Source organism: Alligator mississippiensis, chromosome 1 (genome assembly GCF_030867095.1).
Source record: "Alligator mississippiensis isolate rAllMis1 chromosome 1, rAllMis1, whole genome shotgun sequence".
In the NCBI taxonomy this organism is placed as follows: Eukaryota; Metazoa; Chordata; order Crocodylia; family Alligatoridae; genus Alligator; species Alligator mississippiensis.
In genome coordinates, this window is record NC_081824.1 from 78,818,422 (window position 1) to 78,825,795 (window position 7,374).

The window sequence follows — 7,374 nt, forward strand, 5'->3', positions numbered from 1 at the left end:
AATCACAGCAGCACCCAGAGGGTAATATATGTGAAATGAAAGCTATTTGCAGCCTATATTTTAAAATCAAATTGCTAAATGAATGCTGATAGCTACGAACGATATGCTAGAGCCCTTAGTTTATGGACTGCTGCATGAGCTAGCACAAGTAGGTATCAGAAGATTGGACCCACAGTAATTCCACTCATTTAAACAAGTCCATTTTTGTCAATGTTACATTTCACTGGTAAACAAATATCACCACATAGTAGCAAATAAGTTATTTTCTATTCATATCTCTCTCACTGTCTAAATATATGTAAATTGATAGCTCTTCACCAAAACTAATTTGTTTTAATATATAGCTAAAGCATACATTTAACTATCAGTTAAAATTACCATGTTACTTTTTCAATATGGTATCTATTACTGGACAGAACATTGCTTTTGTCCTGTATTAATCAAAAGCAAATTAGCATTTTTGTGCAATAAATAAATAAATTGAAATGATTTGTAGTGAATCATATAACAAATGACTCTAGGACTACGTAGAACTCATTTCTGTCACCCAGCCAAAAGGAAATGCTTTGACTTAAATCATTTATGCTAACTGAAAAAATTATGAGACAATAGTTAAGAATAAAACACACAAAATTAAAAAAGAGAAATGAATGTACTGAGCACTATATATTTGCAGTCTTCATTCTACTAGGTTTGCCTTCATAATGAATCTGAATTAATTCTCGGCAGAAATTATATGAGACCCCTGCTTCATAGTTTCAACTTTAATTCCTCAACCTGGAATGAACAAGTTAGCAAAACATGAAGGGCAGTGTTCATCAAAGGGAGTTCTTTTCATGAATTAAAGATCAACTGTTAACAAGTCAATCATAGATTGACTGGAGTTAACATTAAAAATGGATAATAATGAACTTACATTATTACCATACCAACCTTTGTGTTTTTCCTAGTCCAAATTTCCCTAATGAGCAATATTCATTTGATTTTTCTATTCAGCAACCGATAATATTTCAGTGTCATTTTAATCACTGTAATATAGGTGGGACTGGTAGTACTGACTATTATTAAGATGGCTCAACACTTCTTGCTTCATGATTCTTGTTTTCAATTATGTATAATAATATCTATGATGATATGATTATTTTATGATACTTCAACTGTTTTGGCTGAAATTTTGCAAGTTCTGGTTTTTTCCTCAGGCTGATTATTTCTGAAAAGTATCAACTAAAACAGCTCAGCCATTTCCAGAAATGATGTTAGGGGAAAAAAAAAAAATGGTTTGCCTGTGTTAAGATATTCAGGAAACCATTTATCTGAAAGGCTGTACTTATCCTCATGATTTGAAGCAGGGACCTTAAATTTAATAGGGACTGAACTTTGCATCAAGAAGGTTCTTTCTGCCACCCCCATGAACTTCTGCACAGATTGAGAGTACCAAGTTTTTCATGTGTTCAGGCAAGACTGGCTAGAGTTTTGAGCATGTATAGTACATGAAGAGCATGAAAAAGTGTGTATGCTCAAGTGTGGCTGGTGGAAATGCCACTGAAAATCAGGGCTATAGTGTTTTGGTATCTTTAGCAATAGCAGCAACCAGAAAGCAAAAGGATTGGCTGGAGTTTGCAAGGCAGCCTCTCAGTCATGAATCACAGCAGAAGAAATGATAGCATAGGAGGCTAGAGAGCAATCAGAATTTTTCAAGGATCAGGCAAGAACACCTTTTTATAATCCGCATTCTAAATATAATATCTAATAATTATTTTATTAATCTGAGAAAATAATGAGATTTTTTATTCCTCATCAACCTATCTCCAGAAGAGTCCAGGCATCTTAATAACATAAACAATTAAAAACATGCTAGAAAATGTATTTCCTGAGGGAAGATTAAGATTTTTTAAACATGCAATGTTCTGTTTCTTAAAACTATGATAAAATATAAAACTTTAAACCAGGAAGCAGGACAAAGAATAAAATAATACTGAAACCAAAAAAAGTTATTTCCTTTCTTGGTTCAGAAAAGAAAAATCAAAGAGTACTATTTGATTTCAAAGCAATATAGCATTTATGAATTGTGCCAAAAAGTGTATATGGGAAAAACTCAGTAGGTAGAGATGTAGAAGAAAGATATAGGTTCAAATGACGCTTGAATACCCCAATGGCTTTACCTAATTAACTCAAATGATGGCAAGTTTAAAACCCTCTTGCAATGAAAAAGTAAAAGAAACTAGCCTTTTTTCATGCTGTGTCCGTGCCTGTCAAATTGTGTTTTATTATAAGGCAGGCTTGCAGTTTGTCACTGCAGTACAGATTGCTCAGAGGGGAGTATTCATGTGATTTTTTTTTCTGTTTACTTTCTCTTCAGAGTGGTTGCTTTCTTTAGAGGGAAAAAAATAAATGAATGCCCCCTCCTGAAATTCAGGTTCTAATATGGGACATGAGAAGTGATGAAATCTTTTATTTAAAATTAGGATTCTATTCTATAAAGATTGCTTTACCTCTTTAATATCATATTTTTCCTAATGGTGTATTTATTTTGGCCCATGTACTTAGCCTTTCATTTCAGAACAAGCGTCTGATGTCAGTCAGAAAATACAGGATAGTAAAAAGATGCAGACATGAATAGCTAATACCTTTTTGTTAGCCAGTTGCTTAGGTTGCAATTTCCTCTCTGATTCCAATATGTTTTGAACTGTTTGATGAACTGGTATGGTGAGTTGATATGAGCTGAGGGCTTCTGAGACTAAATCAAACAAAACAGATTCACTTCAGAAGAAAGAGTTGATATCCTAAGTATAACTCTGAGGCCTGCTCTACAGGCAGGTTTAAAAAAATCTGTTTTGTGTTGTGGTGTTTTTTTGGTTTTTTTTTTTTGTCATCTGTACATTTTAGCCAGAAGGATTTAACTTGAGAATATGCTATCACATTGTAGGGAGATGAAGAATGAAGGTCATAACCTTTCTATTTTATCTTTCTATTACTCTCATCTTAAAACTAGCTCCTGGGATAATGCCTATTTCTGCAAGAATTTCTTTCCACTGATCTCTCCTGTGCTGCTCTTATAATGAGATGTGTTCAATAGCATGTAAGCATCTAATGTACATGCACAGAAACTTCTTCAAGTGAGGAGAATCTAGCTGTTGCTGCCTTTAGGCTGTCTTTAGACACTTGGAGCCCTGAAGTGCAGATACTCAGAAGAGATCATTTATTACATTTTTTATAGCCTTAAGAACTGATTAAAAAGTCTAGTACAGAACTTCTTTAAGTGTCTCCACACTATTAAGACTACAGATACCTCTACAAGCAGCTTCCCTATAGAGTCTAGGAAAAGGTCCCATGAATTACCAGTAGATCTCTATAAAGTGCCGAAGTACGTTACACAATATTAGATATACCCATTACAAATTTGTAACTATCTATATACATCGTGGATCCATTTATGCTCCCCACAGTAGCACTGTTATTACTGGAACAGTGTTTAGGAAATGAAGTAATAGAAACCAGTCAGATGTTGGCAGTCTATTTGTACAGATTTCTACAATCAAGAAAGACAGCTATTGAGGGACATATAATGCTTTTAAAGTTCTTTTGTAGTCATTTTTGGTGTAGGGAAGATGCTACTTGGATGAGATTCAAGTCAAGGGAAGAACCCCTCCTGCCCCATAAATCAATCAACCAAAACAGAAAACTTGTAGCAATTTCACAAGCACCTTAGGTGGGTCTTGTTCAAGCTTTCTGTTCCTGTCATTTTTCCATGACATTTTTCCAGGATCTGCACAGGGTGGGCAGGGCTGGGCTGTGCTGGGCTGTGCTGGGCAAAAAGTGGAAGGTGCTAGGAGTGGGGGCCATGCCCCGCCACCACTAGCCTAGCCAATGGGGGGGTGGCATGAAACTGAGCCCCTGTGCTGCCTAGGGGCAAGCGGTGCACAATGGCAGGAACCAGCCCAGCCTCCCTGTACCTTCTGGACAAGCAGCAGCTTGGCCTCAGCTGGATGAGTGGTAGTAGGGCATGGGTTGGGCATGTGCCACCCGACCACTTGCTGCAGCCTCCTCAAAGCCCCCACTCAACCGCCCACCCTGATCTGGAGGCACATGCCCCCTCACCCCCACATGTCCTGCCACCACTTGCCCAGCTGGGATGAAGCTGCTGCTTGTCTGGGAGGCCAGGCTCCCACGGCTGCATGTCGCTTGTCTGGAGGCAAGGCAGTGGTTCAGTCTTGCACTGGCCCTGCACTGGTTGGGTGAGCAGCGGGGGGGGATAACCCCTGCTCCCAGCACCTTTCACCTTCCACCCAGCACAGCCCCGCCCCTGCCTGCCCTGCGCAGATCCTGCGTCCCATGTCCTCCTGGACCAGTGGCAGGAGCAGCAGCGAGAGCCACTGGACAAGCTACCACACGAGCAGCTCCCAGACTGGTGGTGCTCAGCAGCGTAAGCCACTCCACCCCCTCCCTGGGCAGCGCTTGCCCCTGACAGGGTCCCAGCCCCAGCCCCAATCCCTCCTTCACTGTGGGGGCGTTGATCTGGTGAGGACTGCTATCTGTTTAATCTATGGCCAAATCTCTAAATCAGTCCTAAATCTTTTCCGAATTGATTCGGAGGGTTCCAGTTTGATTCGGACCTTTTAATGGGTGTCCTGATTCGATTCAGATTTGGAGATTTGGCTGCTGAATCAGGCCAAATCTCCTTTGAATCGAATTGGCCACTGAAACTTTGCACAGCCCTATAACTCATTCCTCTATCTGGACCTGATTCTTTCCCAGATCTGAGGATGGACACTTAGTGTTTGAGAGTAGCCTAAAGCACATGTTAAGTTTCTCAAAGAAGGTGTGGTCTGCTTAGCACTTCAATCCTGGGCACCTCAGAGTAACACTGTGGTGCCCTGGTGATTAGAGCCTGCCAGTAAGGCAAATGTATTCCAGAAAAGAAGCAAAGTATCCACACACTGCATCTGCGGAAGGGACCAGCAGCAGAGGGAGCAACAGTGCCTTGGTGGATCTTGATCCCAGTAGGCTCTTGTGATAGAGCCTGGGTCACACAAGTTGCAGCATCTCCAGCAGGAGTCCCCAGAGTGAGTGGGTGCTGCCCATTGTCTTGTTCAGGTCATTCTGCACTCTCCAGAGTTCCCAGGTGCTGATCCAACCCCTGATGCCGACAGCTGAACAGCCAGGGGCCTTTCCTTTTCTTCTTTGTGCACTGCTTCCACCATTGACACCTTGATCACATCCTCCTGCCTGGTCCTTGTTCCATGAAAAAAAAATGCAATACCTTTGATGTTTGAGTTTTCACCCCACCTTTCTTTCCTCCATCTCAATGACCTTCTCATTGGGCTCATGTTGGAAGCCTCCCCAAAACATCTGTTTGTATTACTGAGCCTTTTGAACTATGTGACTTAGGAATCATATGGTCACTGTCACTTGTTTTTAAAGAAGGCTGAAATGCAGTGAGAAGTCTTCTCTTGCATTCAGATAAAGCCCCCCCTCCCCCCCCCCCCCTTTGGCAGAGATGGAGATAGGGAGCAGGGTGTGGGTTTTGTTTTTATTTGTTTAAATTTGAACAGGGTGTTTTCTTTGGGCTAAGGAGAGGGATTCAGGCACACACACAACAGGCAAAACTGTCCCCGGTTGCTATGACAGTGGTGCCTCCTGCTCTTCATTATGACATCACAGCACCCAGCTTAGATACTGGGACACTGGGCTCCTCTCAGAGCTCAACTGGGCTGTCAGGGAAGGCATTTGAGGTATTGCAGAGCTGCAGCAATTGTCTGAGAATTGTAGATAAGTAGGGCTGTAAGGGACCTCAATAGGTCATTTAGTCCAAGACATAAGGGAGACTCTAAGACATACCTTCAGGTAAGGGAAATCTTCATTAGCTCAAATGATAAGGGCCCATATTTCAGTTCTGACTGAAGGAAGCTGTGAAATTAATCAAATAATGGGATTATTTGGAGCCTTTGATTAGCTGGAATGGATCTTTGGGCTGTGGTGGTATGCCTGCAAGTAGAATTGGGACTTTAAACATTAAAACATTAAATAGCTGTCAGTAGATTCATTTGTTTAGACTAGGTCACATTTTCAGGACTGCCTTAAGTCATCTGTGATGCCTAGCTTCTGGGTTTAGGTGTGCATGGGACAGGGCTTGTTTCTCTCTACCGGTCCCATCAATGACGCAGGGTAGACATAGAGCACTGTAGTTCACTGCCCTATTAGTATTATGCAAACTTGTTAATAGACTCATGTACTCAAAACTCAATGCCTGCCTTTATAAGAGCTAACAAGCAGTAAAGATGTCTCTAGCCTCCCACCCTGATTTCTTTGCCTCTGCAATGCATGGGTTTAATTTTCCAGTCTTTCCAATATGGAATTCCCTCTCTTCTCCACCCTGCTTGATGAAGAGACGATTTACAGAAACTACCAAAATGCCTTTATGATTAGGATGGGTTTCTCAAGTATCCTCAGGCCAGCATTTAACTATAACCAGTGTTTGTGCAATAGATTTACTATAATAGAAAATTATCAGATCCTCTATTTCTTGAATTAAGTATAAATAATTCACAGACACATTATTACTTCCAGAAGCAGCTAAAAATCAACTCAGACATGGAAGGATTCATAGCTAGATTTAGATTTTAAAATCTAGGAATTCTTTTCTACGTTGCTTTGCTTCAAACCCTATACCAGGGTATAAATGCGAAAGTAAAATGCTATCTTTTTCACAGAAATTAAGATTTAAATAATTACCAGGATAGTAAATTAGGTTCCATGATGATGCTACATAGCAACAGCAAAAGCTAAATATATTTAATCAAATTCAGTAACCTATTTACTGGGTTTCCAAACTTTTCTAACAAGTAGTTTCTGGTTTCTATTAAAAACTCTTATGAACATTTGTAACTAAGAACAAATTTGCACATTTATGTCATGGATGATACACCCTCTATGGACATTTCTGAAGTTTGCACAACTTCAGGACATTTAAAAAATAAAATAAAATGAAGCCTGACTAATCTTTCTTAACAGTTGCTTATGTAATGGTGATTCTTTTGCTTTGAAGTGGAAAAAATACTGATTTTTCATGGTTGTACGTCTCTTACAACCTGTGTGACTTTTATTGTTTATGCCAGGAGAATTTGAGTCAAGAAATTCTGTAAATGTTTACATCTAATTCTGAAACTTCTACATTGAAAGATGCATTAAGGTAAGTGGACTTATTCATAGTTTCATAGAGTTTAAGATCAGAATGGACTATTCTATCATTTAGTCTCACCCTCTGTATGCTATTATGTTTCACCAAGTTTTCTCTATAACAAGTCTGTCCAACTGGTCACCTATGGGCTGCATCCATAGATTGTAGATCCATAGATTGGAAGGGACCTTGTAAGA